Genomic DNA, 19549 nt, shown 5'->3' on the forward strand with positions numbered 1-19549 from the left:
CTGGAGTGAGTATGCTGCCCGAGCCACCACAGGCTCACACATCCACTTGGACACCTACACTAACTCTGTTCTGAAACACATCAACAAGCGCTCAGGGTACAAGAGTCCTTTGTACCGCCCACTGGAGTTCCTGGCAATATGAAGAGACTAATAGCTATAGCCAAGCACTGCTACAAACGCCGGATTGAGGAGCACTTTACCTCCTCTGACCCTCGGCGTATGTGGCAGGGAATACACGCCCTGACTGACTATAAACCAACTAGCTTTGTTCCATCTACCAACAGTGCTTCACTCCCTGATGAGCTGAACAACTTCTACGCTCGTTTCGACCAGATGATATTGATATATTCAATAAACGATCCTCCACCGACGACAACCCACTTGTACTTTCCACTTCGGACGTAAGTCGATTGCTGAGCAGAGTGAATGCACGGAAGGCAGCTGGCCCTGATGGTGTACCTGGCCGTGTGCTAAGAGCTTGTGCTGTGGAACTTGCGGGTGTCTTCGCTCTCAACAGCACTACACACTGCACTTACCCACCACGCTTGGAAGCATAAAATAATCTAAATCTCCCTGGTAGGCAGCTGCGTTAACCTTGGACCTCAGAAAATAAAGTGGACCCACACCAGCAGATGACATGGGACCCCAAACCGCCACTGACTGTGGAAATTTTACAGGGTACCTCGAGCAACGTGGATTCTGTGCCTCTCCTCTCTTCCTCCAGATTCTGGGACCTTGATTTCCATAGGAAATGGTCCTTGGTCTCCCAGGACCAAGATGGCGTCGCGATCACACTGCGAGGCTCAGCGTCTTACCAGTTTTAGTGATGTTATACTTCTGTACTTAGCTATCTCCAGTTTTCTTGCGCAAATAACTCTTGCGAACTACAGTTACGACAGACAGACACTTTTGGAAATTAACATTCACCGCACAAACACCGAATTCAGCATCGGTTCGACTTTAACCAGCTTCAAAACAACACCCCTCCCCCATCTTGGACCTTCCGATCATCTTTCTTTGTTCCTGCTTCCCAAATACACTGCAGTCATGCAGAGGATTAAGCCTTCAACCAGAACTGTAAAGATCTGGATGGATGGGGCTGACTCCTTCCTTCAGCAACAGTTCCAGCACACCGACTGGAGTGAGTATGCTGCCCGAGCCACCACAGGCTCACACATCCACTTGGACACCTACACTAACTCTGTTCTGAAACACATCAACAAGCGCTCAGGGTACAAGAGTCCTTTGTACCGCCCACTGGAGTTCCTGGCAATATGAAGAGACTAATAGCTATAGCCAAGCACTGCTACAAACGCCGGATTGAGGAGCACTTTACCTCCTCTGACCCTCGGCGTATGTGGCAGGGAATACACGCCCTGACTGACTATAAACCAACTAGCTTTGTTCCATCTATCAACAGTGCTTCACTCCCTGATGAGCTGAACAACTTCTACGCTCGTTTCGACCAGATGATATTGATATATTCAATAAACGATCCTCCACCGACGACAACCCACTTGTACTTTCCACTTCGGACGTCAGTCGATTGCTGAGCAGAGTGAATGCACGGAAGGCAGCTGGCCCTGATGGTGTACCTGGCCATGTGCTAAGAGCTTGTGCTGTGGAACTTGCGGGTGTCTTCGCTCACATCTTTAATGTTTCGCTTGCCCAGGCAGCTGTACCATCTATCTTTAAGTCAGCCGTTATTGTGCCTGTGCCTGAGCATTCTACTGCTTCAGACTTTAATGACTTTCGACCTGTAGCACTCACCCCAATAATTTCCAAGTGCTTTAAAAGACTAGTTCTTTCTCACTTGAAATCCTGCCTGCCTGCTACGCTGGACCCACACCAGTTTGCTTATCGTAGCAACAGATCCACCGAGGACGCTATCTCAACAGCACTACACACTGCACTAACCCACCTCGCTTGGAAGCATAAAGTAATCTAAATCTCCCTGGTAGGCAGCTGCGTTGACCTTGGACCTCAGAAAATACAGTGGACCCACACCATCAGATGACATGGGACCCCAAACCGCCACTGACTGTGGAAACTTTTCAGGGTACCTCGAGCAATGTGGATTCCGTGCCTCTCCTCTCTTCCTCCAGATTCTGGGACCTTGATTTCCATAGGAAATGGTCCTTGGTCTCCCAGGACCAAGATGGCGTCGCGATCACACTGCGAGGCTCAGCGTCTTACCAGTTTTAGTGATGTTATACTTCTGTACTTAGCTATCTCCAGTTTTCTTGCACAAATAACTCTTGCGAACTATAGCTACGACAGACAGACACTTTTGGAAATTAACATTCACTGCACAAACACCGGATTCACGCAATCTTTGACTGTCTGTCTTATTCCTCTCTTCTCCTCAAAGAATTCTTTGAGCATCGATCTTCCTTCCTGGTGATACTTAATCATTAATTTTAAGTTTGCCATAACATATAACATTCCCTAATCAGAAGCCCTGGATGAACAGAGAGGTTCGCACTCTGCTCAAAGCCAGAGATGCTGCCTTCAGATCAGGATGCCTGGAAGCATACAGCTTGGCCAGAGCTAACCTGAGGGGAGGAATAGCTATAGCCAAGCACTGCTACAAACGCCGGTCCTGATTCACAGAAAAAAGAAAAGCAGATGCACATAAATGGAAAAACCTAATGCGTACAAAAGAAGGGCAAAAAACAAGACTGGTGGTCCGAGATTTCTTGGCATGACATTCCTCAGCATTTAAGCGCTCAGGGTACGAGCGTCCTTTGTACCGCCCACTGGAGTTCCTGGCAATATGAAGAGACTAATAGCTATAGCCAAGCACTGCTACAAACGCCGGATTGAGGAGCACTTTACCTCCTCTGACCCTCGGCGTATGTGGCAGGGAATACACGCCCTGACTGACTATAAACCAACTAGCTTTGTTCCATCTACCAACAGTGCTTCACTCCCTGATGAGCTGAACAACTTCTACGCTCGTTTCGACCAGATGATATTGATATATTCAATAAACGATCCTCCACCGACGACAACCCACTTGTACTTTCCTGCTTCCCAAATACACTGCAGTCATGCAGAGGATTAAGCCTTCAACCAGAACTGTAAAGATCTGGATGGGTGGGGCTGACTCCTTCCTTCAGCAACAGTTCCAGCACACCGACTGGAGTGAGTATGCTGCCCGAGCCACCACAGGCTCAGACATCCACTTGGACACCTACACTAACTCTGTTCTGAAACACATCAACAAGCGCTCAGCGTACGAGCGCCCTTTGTACTGCCCACTGGAGTTCCTGGCAATATGAAGAGACTAATAGCTATAGCCAAGCACTGCTACAAACGCCGGATTGAGGAGCACTTTACCTCCTCTGACCCTCGGCGTATGTGGCAGGGAATACACGCCCTGACTGACTATAAACCAACTAGCTTTGTTCCATCTACCAACAGTGCTTCACTCCCTGATGAGCTGAACAACTTCTACGCTTGTTTCGACCAGATGATATTGATGTCTTCAATAAGCAATCCTCCACCGACGACAACCCACTTGTACTTTCCACTTCGGACGTCAGTCGATTGCTGAACAGAGTGAATGCACGGAAGGCAGCTGGCCCTGATGGTGTACCTGGCCGTGTGCTAAGAGCTTGTGCTGTGGAACTTGCGGGTGTCTTCGCTCTCAACAGCACTACACACTGCACTTACCCACCTCGCTTGGAAGCATAAAATAATCTAAATCTCCCTGGTAGGCAGCTGCGTTAACCTTGGACCTCAGAAAATAAAGTGGACCCACACCAGCAGATGACATGGGACCCCAAACCGCCACTGACTGTGGAAATTTTACAGGGTACCTCGAGCAACGTGGATTCTGTGCCTCTCCTCTCTTCCTCCAGATTCTGGGACCTTGATTTCCATAGGAAATGGTCCTTGGTCTCCCAGGACCAAGATGGCGTCGCGATCACACTGCGAGGCTCAGCGTCTTACCAGTTTTAGTGATGTTATACTTCTGTACTTAGCTATCTCCAGTTTTCTTGCGCAAATAACTCTTGCGAACTACAGTTACGACAGACAGACACTTTTGGAAATTAACATTCACCGCACAAACACCGAATTCAGCATCGGTTCGACTTTAACCAGCTTCAAAACAACACCCCTCCCCCATCTTGGACCTTCCGATCATCTTTCTTTGTTCCTGCTTCCCAAATACACTGCAGTCATGCAGAGGATTAAGCCTTCAACCAGAACTGTAAAGATCTGGATGGATGGGGCTGACTCCTTCCTTCAGCAACAGTTCCAGCACACCGACTGGAGTGAGTATGCTGCCCGAGCCACCACAGGCTCACACATCCACTTGGACACCTACACTAACTCTGTTCTGAAACACATCAACAAGCGCTCAGGGTACAAGAGTCCTTTGTACCGCCCACTGGAGTTCCTGGCAATATGAAGAGACTAATAGCTATAGCCAAGCACTGCTACAAACGCCGGATTGAGGAGCACTTTACCTCCTCTGACCCTCGGCGTATGTGGCAGGGAATACACGCCCTGACTGACTATAAACCAACTAGCTTTGTTCCATCTATCAACAGTGCTTCACTCCCTGATGAGCTGAACAACTTCTACGCTCGTTTCGACCAGATGATATTGATATATTCAATAAACGATCCTCCACCGACGACAACCCACTTGTACTTTCCACTTCGGACGTCAGTCGATTGCTGAGCAGAGTGAATGCACGGAAGGCAGCTGGCCCTGATGGTGTACCTGGCCATGTGCTAAGAGCTTGTGCTGTGGAACTTGCGGGTGTCTTCGCTCACATCTTTAATGTTTCGCTTGCCCAGGCAGCTGTACCATCTATCTTTAAGTCAGCCGTTATTGTGCCTGTGCCTGAGCATTCTACTGCTTCAGACTTTAATGACTTTCGACCTGTAGCACTCACCCCAATAATTTCCAAGTGCTTTAAAAGACTAGTTCTTTCTCACTTGAAATCCTGCCTGCCTGCTACGCTGGACCCACACCAGTTTGCTTATCGTAGCAACAGATCCACCGAGGACGCTATCTCAACAGCACTACACACTGCACTAACCCACCTCGCTTGGAAGCATAAAGTAATCTAAATCTCCCTGGTAGGCAGCTGCGTTGACCTTGGACCTCAGAAAATACAGTGGACCCACACCATCAGATGACATGGGACCCCAAACCGCCACTGACTGTGGAAACTTTTCAGGGTACCTCGAGCAATGTGGATTCCGTGCCTCTCCTCTCTTCCTCCAGATTCTGGGACCTTGATTTCCATAGGAAATGGTCCTTGGTCTCCCAGGACCAAGATGGCGTCGCGATCACACTGCGAGGCTCAGCGTCTTACCAGTTTTAGTGATGTTATACTTCTGTACTTAGCTATCTCCAGTTTTCTTGCACAAATAACTCTTGCGAACTATAGCTACGACAGACAGACACTTTTGGAAATTAACATTCACTGCACAAACACCGGATTCACGCAATCTTTGACTGTCTGTCTTATTCCTCTCTTCTCCTCAAAGAATTCTTTGAGCATCGATCTTCCTTCCTGGTGATACTTAATCATTAATTTTAAGTTTGCCATAACATATAACATTCCCTAATCAGAAGCCCTGGATGAACAGAGAGGTTCGCACTCTGCTCAAAGCCAGAGATGCTGCCTTCAGATCAGGATGCCTGGAAGCATACAGCTTGGCCAGAGCTAACCTGAGGGGAGGAATAGCTATAGCCAAGCACTGCTACAAACGCCGGTCCTGATTCACAGAAAAAAGAAAAGCAGATGCACATAAATGGAAAAACCTAATGTGTACAAAAGAAGGGCAAAAAACAAGACTGGTGGTCCGAGATTTCTTGGCATGACATTCCTCAGCATTTAAGCGCTCAGGGTACGAGCGTCCTTTGTACCGCCCACTGGAGTTCCTGGCAATATAAAGAGACTAATAGCTATAGCCAAGCACTGCTACAAACGCCGGATTGAGAAGCACTTTACCTCCTCTGACCCTTGGCGTATGTGGCAGGGAATACACGCCCTGACTGACTATAAACCAACTAGCTTTGTTCCATCTACCAACAGTGCTTCACTCCCTGATGAGCTGAACAAGTTTTACGCTCATTTCGACCAGATGATATTGATATCTTCCATAAGCGATCCTCCACCCACGACAACCCACTTGTACTTTCCACTTCGGACGTCAGTCGCATGCTGAGCAGAGTGAATGCACGGAAGGCAGCTGGCCCTGATGGTGTACCTGGCCGTGTGCTAAGAGCTTGTGCTGTGGAACTTGCGGGTGTCTTCGCTCACATCTTTAATGTTTCGCTTGCCCAGGCAGTTGTACCATCTATCTTTAAGTCAGCCATTATTGTGCCTGTGCCTGAGCATTCTACTGCTTCAGACTTTAATGACTTTCGACCTGTAGCACTCACCCCAATAATTTCCAAGTGCTTTAAAAGACTAGTTTTTCTCACTTGAAATCCTGCCTGCCTGCTACGCTGGACCCACACCAGTTTGCTTATCGTAGCAACAGATCCACCAAGGACGCTATCTCAACAGCACTACACACTGCACTAACCCACCTCGCTTGGAAGCATAAAGTAATCTAAATCTCCCTGGTAGGCGGCTGCGTTGACCTTGGACCTCAGAAAATACAGTGGACCCACACCATCAGATGACATGGGACCCCAAACCGCCACTGACTGTGGAAACTTTTCAGGGTACCTCGAGCAATGTGGATTCCGTGCCTCTCCTCTCTTCCTCCAGATTCTGGGACCTTGATTTCCATAGGAAATGGTCCTTGGTCTCCCAGGACCAAGATGGCGTCGCGATCACACTGCGAGGCTCAGCGTCTTACCAGTTTTAGTGATGTTATACTTCTGTACTTAGCTATCTCCAGTTTTCTTGCGCAAATAACTCTTGTGAACTACAGCTACGACAGACAGACACTTTTGGAAATTAACATTCACTCCACAAACACCGGATTCACGCAATCTTTGACTGTCTGTCTTATTCCTCTCTTCTCCTCAAAGAATTCTTTGAGCATCGATCTTCCTTCCTGGTGATACTTAATCATTAATTTTAAGTTTGCCATAACATATAACATTCCCTAATCAGAAGCCCTGGATGAACAGAGAGGTTCGCACTCTGCTCAAAGCCAGAGATGCTGCCTTCAGATCAGGATGTCTGCAAGCATACAGCTTGGCCAGAGCTAACCTGAGGGGAGGAATAGCTATAGCCAAGCACTGCTACAAACGCCGGTCCTGATTCACAGAAAAAAGAAAAGCAGATGCACATAAATGGAAAAACCTAATGCGTACAAAAGAAGGGCAAAAAACAAGACTGGTGGTCCGAGATTTCTTGGCATGACATTCCTCAGCATTTAAGCGCTCAGGGTACGAGCGTCCTTTGTACCGCCCACTGGAGTTCCTGGCAATATGAAGAGACTAATAGCTATAGCCAAGCACTGCTACAAACGCCGGATTGAGGAGCACTTTACCTCCTCTGACCCTCGGCGTATGTGGCAGGGAATACACGCCCTGACTGACTATAAACCAACTAGCTTTGTTCCATCTACCAACAGTGCTTCACTCCCTGATGAGCTGAACAACTTCTACGCTCGTTTCGACCAGATGATATTGATATATTCAATAAACGATCCTCCACCGACGACAACCCACTTGTACTTTCCTGCTTCCCAAATACACTGCAGTCATGCAGAGGATTAAGCCTTCAACCAGAACTGTAAAGATCTGGATGGGTGGGGCTGACTCCTTCCTTCAGCAACAGTTCCAGCACACCGACTGGAGTGAGTATGCTGCCCGAGCCACCACAGGCTCAGACATCCACTTGGACACCTACACTAACTCTGTTCTGAAACACTATACTTCTGTACTTAGCTATCTCCAGTTTTCTTGCGCAAATAACTCTTGTGAACTACAGCTACGACAGACAGACACTTTTGGAAATTAACATTCACTCCACAAACACCGGATTCACGCAATCTTTGACTGTCTGTCTTATTCCTCTCTTCTCCTCAAAGAATTCTTTGAGCATCGATCTTCCTTCCTGGTGATACTTAATCATTAATTTTAAGTTTGCCATAACATATAACATTCCCTAATCAGAAGCCCTGGATGAACAGAGAGGTTCGCACTCTGCTCAAAGCCAGAGATGCTGCCTTCAGATCAGGATGCCTGGAAGCATACAGCTTGGCCAGAGCTAACCTGAGGGGAGGAATAGCTATAGCCAAGCACTGCTACAAACGCCGGTCCTGATTCACAGAAAAAAGAAAAGCAGATGCACATAAATGGAAAAACCTAATGCGTACAAAAGAAGGGCAAAAAACAAGACTGGTGGTCCGAGATTTCTTGGCATGACATTCCTCAGCATTTAAGCGCTCAGGGTACGAGCGTCCTTTGTACCGCCCACTGGAGTTCCTGGCAATATGAAGAGACTAATAGCTATAGCCAAGCACTGCTACAAACGCCGGATTGAGGAGCACTTTACCTCCTCTGACCCTCGGCGTATGTGGCAGGGAATACACGCCCTGACTGACTATAAACCAACTAGCTTTGTTCCATCTACCAACAGTGCTTCACTCCCTGATGAGCTGAACAACTTCTACGCTCGTTTCGACCAGATGATATTGATATATTCAATAAACGATCCTCCACCGACGACAACCCACTTGTACTTTCCTGCTTCCCAAATACACTGCAGTCATGCAGAGGATTAAGCCTTCAACCAGAACTGTAAAGATCTGGATGGGTGGGGCTGACTCCTTCCTTCAGCAACAGTTCCAGCACACCGACTGGAGTGAGTATGCTGCCCGAGCCACCACAGGCTCAGACATCCACTTGGACACCTACACTAACTCTGTTCCGAAACACATCAACAAGCGCTCAGCGTACGAGCGCCCTTTGTACTGCCCACTGGAGTTCCTGGCAATATGAAGAGACTAATAGCTATAGCCAAGCACTGCTACAAACGCCGGATTGAGGAGCACTTTACCTCCTCTGACCCTCGGCGTATGTGGCAGGGAATACACGCCCTGACTGACTATAAACCAACTAGCTTTGTTCCATCTACCAACAGTGCTTCACTCCCTGATGAGCTGAACAACTTCTACGCTTGTTTCGACCAGATGATATTGATGTCTTCAATAAGCAATCCTCCACCGACGACAACCCACTTGTACTTTCCACTTCGGACGTCAGTCGATTGCTGAACAGAGTGAATGCACGGAAGGCAGCTGGCCCTGATGGTGTACCTGGCCGTGTGCTAAGAGCTTGTGCTGTGGAACTTGCGGGTGTCTTCGCTCTCAACAGCACTACACACTGCACTTACCCACCTCGCTTGGAAGCATAAAATAATCTAAATCTCCCTGGTAGGCAGCTGCGTTAACCTTGGACCTCAGAAAATAAAGTGGACCCACACCAGCAGATGACATGGGACCCCAAACCGCCACTGACTGTGGAAATTTTACAGGGTACCTCGAGCAACGTGGATTCTGTGCCTCTCCTCTCTTCCTCCAGATTCTGGGACCTTGATTTCCATAGGAAATGGTCCTTGGTCTCCCAGGACCAAGATGGCGTCGCGATCACACTGCGAGGCTCAGCGTCTTACCAGTTTTAGTGATGTTATACTTCTGTACTTAGCTATCTCCAGTTTTCTTGCGCAAATAACTCTTGCGAACTACAGTTACGACAGACAGACACTTTTGGAAATTAACATTCACTGCACAAACACCGGATTCGCGCAATCTTTGACTGTCTGTCTTATTCCTCTCTTCTCCTCAAAGAATTCTTTGAGCGCCGATCTTCCTTCCTGGTGATACTTAATCATTAATTTTAAGTTTGCCATAATAATTAACATTCCCTAATCAGAAGCCCTGGATGAACAGAGAGGTTCGCAATCTGCTCAAAGCCAGAGATGCTGCCTTCAGATCAGGACGCCGGGAAGCATACAGCTTGGCCAGAGCTAACCTGAGGAGAGGAATAGCTATAGCCAAGCACTGCTACAAACGCCGGTCCTGATTCACAAAATAAAGAAAAGCAGATGCACATAAATGGAAAAACCTAATGCGTACAAAAGAAGGGCACAAAACAAAACTGGTGGTCCGAGATTTCTTGGCATGGCATTCCTCAGCACTTAAGCGCTCAGGGTACGAGCGTCCTTTGTACCGCCCACTGGAGTTCCTGGCAATATGAAGAGACTAATAGCTATAGCCAAGCTCTGCTACAAACGCCGGATTGAGGAGCACTTTACCTCCTCTGACCCTCGGCGTATGTGGCAGGGAATACACGCCCTGACTGACTATAAACCAACTGGCTTTGTTCCATCTACCAACAGTGCTTCACTCCCTGATGAGCCGAACAAGTTTTACGCTCGTTTCGACCAGATGATATTGATATCTTCCATAAGCGATCCTCCACCCACGACAACCCACTTGTACTTTCCACTTCGGACGTCAGTCGCATGCTGAGCAGAGTGAATGCACGGAAGGCAGCTGGCCCTGATGGTGTACCTGGCCGTGTGCTAAGAGCTTGTGCTGTGGAACTTGCGGGTGTCTTTGCTCACATCTTTAATGTTTCGCTTGCCCAGGCAGCTGTACCATCTATCTTTAAGTCAGCCATTATTGTGCCTGTGCCTAAGCATTCTACTGCTTCAGACTTTAATGACTTTCAACCTGTAGCACTCACCCCAATAATTTCCAAGTGCTTTAAAAGACTAGTTCTTTCTCACTTGAAATCCTGCCTGCCTGCTACGCTGGACCCACACCAGTTTGCTTATCGTAGCTACAGATCCACCGAGGACGCTATCTCAACAGCACTGCACTAACCCACCTGGACTGTCAAAACTCATAGGTGAGAATGCTGTTCCTCGATTTTAGTTCTGCATTCAACACAGTGATTCCGTCTATGCTGATATCCAAACTCCACCATCTGAGTATCAGCACATCACTCTGCCACTGGATTTTAGACATCCTGTCTAACAGACCCCAATCTGTTAGATTAGGCAACCTTCATTCATCAACCATCACCTTGAACACTGGCGTTCCACAAGGTTGTGTTCTTAGCCCGATTCTGTACTCTCTCTTCACCCATGACTGTGTACCTGCCTATGGTTCAAACACCGTAGTCAAATTTGCAGATGACACCATGGTGATAGGCTTGATTACAGACAATAATGAAACGCCCTACCGGGATGAAGTACAGCATCTCTCCTTGTGGTGCCAAAACAATAACCTGGTACTAAACACGCTCAAAACAAAGAAGATCATCATGGACTTCAGACGGACTAGGAACCAAGCTCACGCCCCCATTTACATCAACGGAACTGCAGTGGATCAGGTGTCCAGTTTCAAGTTCCTTCGAGGACATCTACCATAAACGCTGCCTGGGCAGGGCAAGAAATATCGTCAAGGACGTCACACACCCAAATCATGGACTTTTCAGTCTGTTCCCGCACTAACAGGTTTCGTAAAAGTTTTTTTTTCCTGAGGCTGTTATCCGGATGAACACTATTCGGGCACTTTAAATAAATATTGCACAATCATTTCACTGCACCTTCTGTAAAGCTGTATTTCATTCATCCTTCAGTACATAATGCATCACCTACACAACGTTACTTTGCTTACATGTTTTATATTTCAATATGTATATATGGTTACTTTAACTTCCATAATCACAATGTCATATCACTACTGCACTTTATGTAAATTATGTAAATAATGTTATATATTGCACTTCTGGTTAGATGCTAACTACATTTCATTGGCCCTGTATTGTACTCTGCACAATGACAATGAAGTTGAATCTAATCTAATCTAATTTACTTTAATCAGGGAACATAACTTTGGACCACTCAGGAGCAGTCCAGTCCTTTTTCCTGACGCTGTCTCTTGTTCAAGAGTGGCTTGGCATAAGGAATATGACAGATGAAACCCATGTCTTGCATACATTCAAATTTTATGACCAGCACCTGTATGTGCTTGTATAATTTAAACTACTGATTCTTAACATTGAGGTTGCCCAGAAGCTCAATGTTGTATTGCAACTCTTCGCTTCCACATTAAATTACCTGACGCTGGATTATAACTTACTTCTGAACATCGTCGTTCCATTATCTTGGGCATGATTTTAATGTGTGAGCAATCTTTTTGTGCTGACTATATGCAGATGTATTGTTTAACATTCGGATTCTGACTGGTGTTCGCTCAGAAGCTTTTAAATTTTTCGCTTCCACCTTAAGTAATGCAGCAGTAACATTAGCTAACTTGAAAATCTTAAAGTAAGGCGTTCGGACAAGAGTTTCAGAAGGGCAGGCTGGCTCACTGTGGTTACGTGTTTGTTGGTTTACTGGCATTATAAATATATCAAAGATAGTTGGAAACTTTGTGAAAGGACTTTTGTGTTGCCTTATCAAAGTAGCCAACACTTTAAAATGTTAATGTCTATGGATGTTGGGCATGTTAAAAGTATTAAAAACATTACAAAACACTTCAACGAATGATATATATTTATACGCCATCCCAATCCCAATATATTTGCCTGTAATGGAATGTAATGGAATATATTGGAATCGGGACGTTCCGGGAGCCACCTGGTGGATTGATGCAAAATTGCGGGTAAAAGGCCGAAACTTTGAGGATTTTTAGCTCCCACCACGTGTGCCCAGGACTCGACCCCGGGCTCTGCAAAAAAAATCGTCTAGGGTGCGCCGCGCGCTAGGCCGATAAGGTCCACCAAGCGGCGTATCATATATGTGGATTGGGATGGTGTGGTACTACGAAGAGGTAAGCAAATGCTATTTTCTCGATTAAATGGCCTTTCGGAACTAAGACCCCACCACCACCTGTTAGGTCTAAATGGAATTGTGGACACATACTCCCATTTGTGGCCAGATGGGAGTATGTCAGTGTAGTTTTTATTTATTTTTTATTAAGTTAATGCAACATATGATTGGTCATTTGAAAATGGTACTCGGGCAGCTAGTACTTAACCTTTTCCATGTTAAATATTTCAGATTATTCCAATTTTGGACATTTTAATTCCAACATTACTGATTATACACAGAGTCTTGTACAAAAAAAGAAGGCATAGATTTGAAAACGTTCAACGTACACATGTATCATTGTCACAAGCATTTTAAAATGTGTACTGTGTACACATTTGAATTTGATATGTATTTTTTGAAATTGTGATGGAGAAAATAAGGACAAGTATTAAGAATTTAAATCTAACAGAGCATTTGGAATCAGAAAGTAGTTTATTTAACCTTAAGGTGGTCAACATACAATAGCAGAGAGTACTATGTGAATGTGGACAAAGAAGATGTTTTCACAGAGATATTTATATAGGTAGTTTATACGTCATAACCATAAGATAATCACTCGATGTTTCTGCAAGCTTAGTTTCCTTAGAGACATCTCAGTTTGATATACAAGATGTGGTTTGTTCTAATAAAGCATTGACCTCGAGCTGACCTGACATACACTTAGTTTGTGAGTTCTGTTGATGATTAGAAATTAACATACAGACAAACAAGCAGACAAGTTCTTTCAACAGAGACATATAAAAATTACCATTACAGAAATATCTGAGTTTGGATCTTACTCATTTTCCTTCAGAAAAGGGTACTTAAATATCAGAGCTTTACACACTTGCACATACTCATTTGTAGATGTATTCCTTTGAAGCATAATTTAAAACAATTAAAAAAAAAAAAAAAAAACAGAGGAATTCAATACTAAAATACCTACATGCAACATTGAGACATGCTTTGGTACTGTGTTCTTATAATGTTTTTTTGTGAATTGACTACACTCAGAGTCAGAGTCAGAAAACAGCGCTGGCCCACAGCAGGCTCAGTGTCACTTCGTCAGCAGTCATGGGGGTCCAGGTGTATGGAATGGGGTTGGTCTCTTATAGAAGTTATTAAAAATTTGCGTGTTGACACGTAAAATTTTGTCGCGATAACGTGACCAAAATTGACACGTTTACACGCTTCTTAAGGTTTTTGCCAATGGGAGGCCTCAAATCCGGGCGTACTTACATATTCATGATAGGATTTACGTCACACCCTGTAGCTGACACGAAACATAAATCCTTTGTGAACGTAGTCCCTACGTTTCATCTGAATTATTCATAACATAGTGAGCTAAGCACTGACCTGTGGCTACGTTGAGCCCTACATGAGCAGTGTGAAGACAGCAATATTAGTAAGCTGATCCCCATAGCAACTGGAAGTTTATGTTTCACAATAAAAAAACTGGTGTTTAGTACCTTAAAATTTGTAAACATGCATATTATTATATAACTTCATTCATAACATGCTCTAAAGCTTTCCATAATTTTATAACAAACTTGTCTTAGCTGTTTGCTAAGGTGGGTATTGGATTGCAGAGTTGCTTGATTGTATACAGTCTAGACCTTTGGTAATTGGGTATGTTTGGTTGAGTTCTCAGGAAATCTGATTTGGTGGTGTTGATTTGACTCAAAAATACCTGTTGGAAATTGTGGCCTACTTGGGGCTTCTTGAGTTGTATGTGTTCTTTCAGAAGTCCTATGAGAGGACTTGAGGTAAGGTGGCCAAAATTGTCAAGTACTTTTAGTTTTGTAGTCATACTTTGGTGGTACTTAGGGATTTTAGGCCAATAGGGGACAATAGGTTACCTCTTGGTGTTTGAATTTTAGTAGCCTTAGAGTTAGGGGTCTCTGGTCTGTCCTCATTTCGGCTGGGGGGCTTTTGGTATTTTTTAAATTTTTTCCCAAAAATGTCTCAGTTTGATCCGGAAAGTTTTATCCAAGCCCATCTGCAGACAACGGACTGGATAAAATTAAAGAAGCCTCAGTTGCTCCAGCTTGCTGAATATTATGAGATTGAGGTAGATTCAGAGTTGAATAAAATTAAGATAGTAGATCCTTGCTCAGTCCCTAGGTTTGAGTGACTCCGTCATTGAGGCAAGATTGGCTAGGGAACAAGCAGAGAGGGGTAGGCGAGAGAAGGAGAAGGATAGTTTGAGGGAGCTGGAGTTAGCTAAGATTGAGTTGGAGAAGGTTAAACTCTCGCAGATGGAGAGTCAACAACAGTGCAGACATGAGACTCGGTTTGATGTATCCAAATGTCTACATCTAATGCCAAAATTTCAGGAAGACGAGGTAGATGTGTTTTTTGATGCCTTTGAGAATATAGCCATGGAATTAGCTTGGCTGGAGAATTATTGGACCATTTTGGTTCAGAGTGTCCTGTAGGGGAAAGCTTGGGAGGCAGAAACTTACAGGCACAAATTCCGTTTTCTTAGACGTAAGCTAGCGGAAACCTATTTGGATGTAGCTAGGCAGCAGGAGGCAGTGTTTGAATGAAAGCATGTAAAGTTTATACTTTTGCAGATTTAAAACAGCTTGTTCTTATGGAACAGTTCAAAAATAGTCTACCTGTTCTTTAGGAAGTGTACATTCAGGAGCATGGGGCGACTGAAGTTAAAAAGGCTGCTATGATGGCAGATACTTACGAATTTACCCATAAGGAGTCGAGAGTGAAAGAGAGATCAGTGGTTGGTGGTTGGAGAAAGGCTAATATAGAGGTTAAATCAGCAGAGACTAAAAGTCATAGGGAAGGGCCATCTGGCTCTAAACCTCATAGTCAACTTCAAAAACCTGTAAATTCTACTCCCTCGGGAGAAATAATCTGCCATTATTGTAGAAAACCTGGCCATATAAAATCAGGTTGTCCAGTTCTGCAGAAGCGCAGTCGTGGGTCTTATACTGATTCTTCAAAATCTGTGCCATTGGTAGTTGGTTCAGAGAGGACTATTAGTTGTGTGGATCCTGAGTCTGAAATAACCCCCTCTCTGTATGATGGGTTTGTCTCCTGGGGTACAGTGTCCATTGGTTCTGGGGAGCCAGAAACCAAAATTAAAATTTTGAGGGACACTGGTGCAGTTCAGTCCTTGTTGTTACAAGGGGTTCGTGATTAGCCAGTTTCAATGACTCTTCAGTGTTGATTCAGGGTGTGGGAAGTTTGTTTGGGGCCATGCCATTGCATAAAGTGTACCTACCCTCTAACTTGGTAAATGGCTATGTTAATGTAGCAGTAGTGCCATCATTACCAGTCCCTGGAGTTTCTATGCTATTGGGGAATGATCTTGCTGGGGTTCAAGTGTCGGTAACCCCTTTAATTAGTCACATGCCATGTGAGGTACCAGAAACAGAGGCTTTGGCCAGCGAGTATCCTGAGGTGTTTTCAGCCTGTGTCGTTACCCGTGTCCAGTCTCGCCCCAAGGGGGTGGTTCCACAGAGAGGGCTGGAGGAGGCAGCATTTGAGCTTGGAGATACCTTCTTTGGAAAACTAGGTTAATCGGATGCAGCTCAGTTTAATAGGGAAACCTTAATCAAGGAGCTCAAGGAGGACCCTGAGTTGGCCTCAGAGTGTTGTGGAGCAGATTGTGTTGCTGAATAGTTTTAGGTTTGAAGTGTTGCGCTTGGCACATGAAGCACCCATGGCAGGGCATGTGGGTATTCGTAAAACCCAAGAGAGAGTCTTGCGTTATTTTTATTGGCCAAAGATGCATCGAGATGTAGTGTCCTACTGTCGGACATGTCATGCTTGTCAGCTAGCCGGAAAGCCAAATCAGAAAGTGCCTTGTGCACCATTGTGTACTCTCCATTTTTGCGAGTGACGATAGATTGTGTTGGACATTTGCACAAGACAAAAAGGGGTTATGAGTATCTGTTCACTATATTGGATGTGTGTACTAGATTTCCGGAGGCTGTACCCTTGAGAAACATTAAGGCAAGAACTATAATTGAGTGTTTGTTTCAGTTCTTTTCTCGGTTTGGGCTGCCTCGTGAGATTCAATCAGATCGTGGTTCAAACTTTACATCTGGTGTTTTCCAGGAAGTAATGTGTGAGCTAGATATTAAGCAAATTTGTATTCATTAAAGGAGCAGGAACACTCTTGTCTGTGATGTTTCTCTGTTCTCTGAGACCTCCTGTAACAAAATGCACATATGGCATTTGTTCAAAACTGTGATCTTCAAAATAAAATTTGGGCATTTAAATCATCTAACAGCGATTATGGAAAAGCGAAGAACCACTATGTTAGTACACGATCGGTTTCTGAACAGGGGCTCAAGCACTCATGAATAATAATTTACAAATAAACAAATAAGCGCTCATTTATTCTGTTTCATCCTGAGTAAACAGACATCGATGTGCATTTACCTCAGATCAGTATCTGGTAATGAGGGACAAACAGGTTTGTACTCACAGTAAAATCTTTAATGCTTTGTTTTAGACAGAACATTACCTCAATATCTGCATTGATTGTCGAAGTTTGCAGGTATTTCATCGTTTTAAAACAATAAAGTACAAAGAGAATTTGTGTGTGTGTGTAAAGTTGTTCACTCTTTAATGTTAAAATCTTTCCTGTCTCTCCGCTGCTGAGCTGCAAAGAGGTGTACGCATGTGCAGTCCAAAATGCCTTTGGCACTGAGTTGTCACTCAAAAACTCATTAGCCAATGGGAAGGCACCCCTGAGAAAACCCGCCCACACGAGAGCTTTTTGCCAAAACTGCTTGCAAAACTCAAGGATCCAGTGTACAAAACTCAGAGAGCTCGTGCACAGAACTCGTGCTGCTGGTGCACAAAACTCAGAGAGCACACGCAGAACTCAGAACTCACACACTAAAGCCATGGAGCGATTCATTTTTGGCACAAATCTGATTCCATAATCAGCTGCGCGAGCCTATTCTATACTTCACTCAGCACATGGAGCATTTACAAAAGAGGCGCGAGCCTAATCTTTATTTTTTTAGCGCATCTGTAACATTCCAAAATGCTGCGCGAGCCAATTCTTAATTATCGTAGCAACCGGAGCGTTAAAAAGGGTGGCGTGAGCCTGCTGTTTATTTTTAGCGCATCCTGAAGATTCCAAAAAGCTGCAAAACCTGTTCTTAATTCTTGTAGAAAACGGAGCGTTCCAAATGATGACGTAGTCAGGATATTAATAAAAAATTCTACATTAATCTCTTCTTACAGCCTGAGCCTGTCAGGTACTGTCAAAAGGCTATATATTTTATGTATAGTCCCCATATCTCAGCTTTGGGATGTGTTAGGGCAAAAATAACCATACCACTGTCTTCGTCAGGACTTCCCTGACACACTGTGTGGGTTTCAAGAAGATCTGAGGAGGTCACATTTGTGTTTTTTTTTTTTTTTTGTTGTTGTTTTTTTACACTAAATGTTTGACCATCTCAGATTTCCTCCAAACTCACATTGTTGTTTAAGGAGGCCTCGACTTACACAGGGGTGTGATTATTTTCAGCCTATCTCATCCCAAAGCTGAGATATTAGAACTGATGTAACTGGGATTTTCTCTCAATAGAGTTAATAGTGTTGAATATATTGGAATTAAACATATGGGCCTGTTATACACCCAATAAAGCACAAAATTTACTGGTTTTGGGACGGAATAGAGGTGATGCTGCACTTTTTGGCCCATTGGAGCACAGAGGAAACCCATGCGGACACTGAAAGAACACACCAAACTCCTCACAGACAAGGACTTGAATGCACAATCTCCAGGTCCCTGGAGCTGTGAAATTGTGACACTACCTGCTGCGCCACCGTGCCGCCCAGTGTTGAACATATTGGAATTAAACCAATGGGCTCATTATATGTCCAAACAACCACAAAATGTACAGGTTTTGGGACACATTAAGGGCTGTTGCTGCAGAATTGGGCCAGACACGGCGTGCCGCATTCACGCCGAGACGGCAGCCAGCCGACAGTGACGTGCCTGAGCCAGAATGGGCCCACCTCTACCTTGCTAGATGGGTTTTTTTTTTTTTTTTTTTTTTAGCGCATCCGGAACCTTCCAAAATGCTGCGCGAGCCTATTCTTAATTCTCAAAGCATCCGCATCGTTCCAAATGATGACGCAAGCTTGTTGATTATTTTTAATAAATCCTGTATGGAATCTGATTTGTGCCATAAAGAATGCACAAAAAAATCATCTCAAATGTAAAACTTATAACTTGCAAACAAAAAATCCAGCTCTGACGTTTGTGCTCCATGACTTTGTGCGTGAGCGCTGAGTTCAGCGCATGCTCTCTGAGTTCTGTGCGTGCTCTTTGAGTTTTGTACGCCTCGTTCCTGAGTAACTGTAAACTGCTTATGCATGCAAATTCATTAACTACAGAACTTCAAATGTAAAAGATTATGAGGTTATAGTACAAACGATCATGCTACAACTGATGCTAAAGATCTCGTCTAAATAACTTAAATTAACCTCCTATTTGCTTTTCTCCCTGCCCACCATTTTTCACTGCCCTATTCATTTTTTTACTACAGTCCATCTTTACATAATTACATAAAGAAAATGAATTAGTTCATGTTCATAGTTAATTTTGAAAAAAATGTACTAACTTCACAGCTCCAAAAATAAACTACTTCGCATGCTTTTGTTTATTTTTTCTCTCAGTAAATAAGCTTCTATAGCTTTCATATAACCTTCTGCAACCCATTAATCACCAGCCAAAACTCACTGCTACTCACTAAC

The sequence above is a fragment of the Hoplias malabaricus genome, chromosome X1 (assembly GCF_029633855.1).
Source record: "Hoplias malabaricus isolate fHopMal1 chromosome X1, fHopMal1.hap1, whole genome shotgun sequence".
Taxonomy (NCBI): Eukaryota; Metazoa; Chordata; class Actinopteri; order Characiformes; family Erythrinidae; genus Hoplias; species Hoplias malabaricus.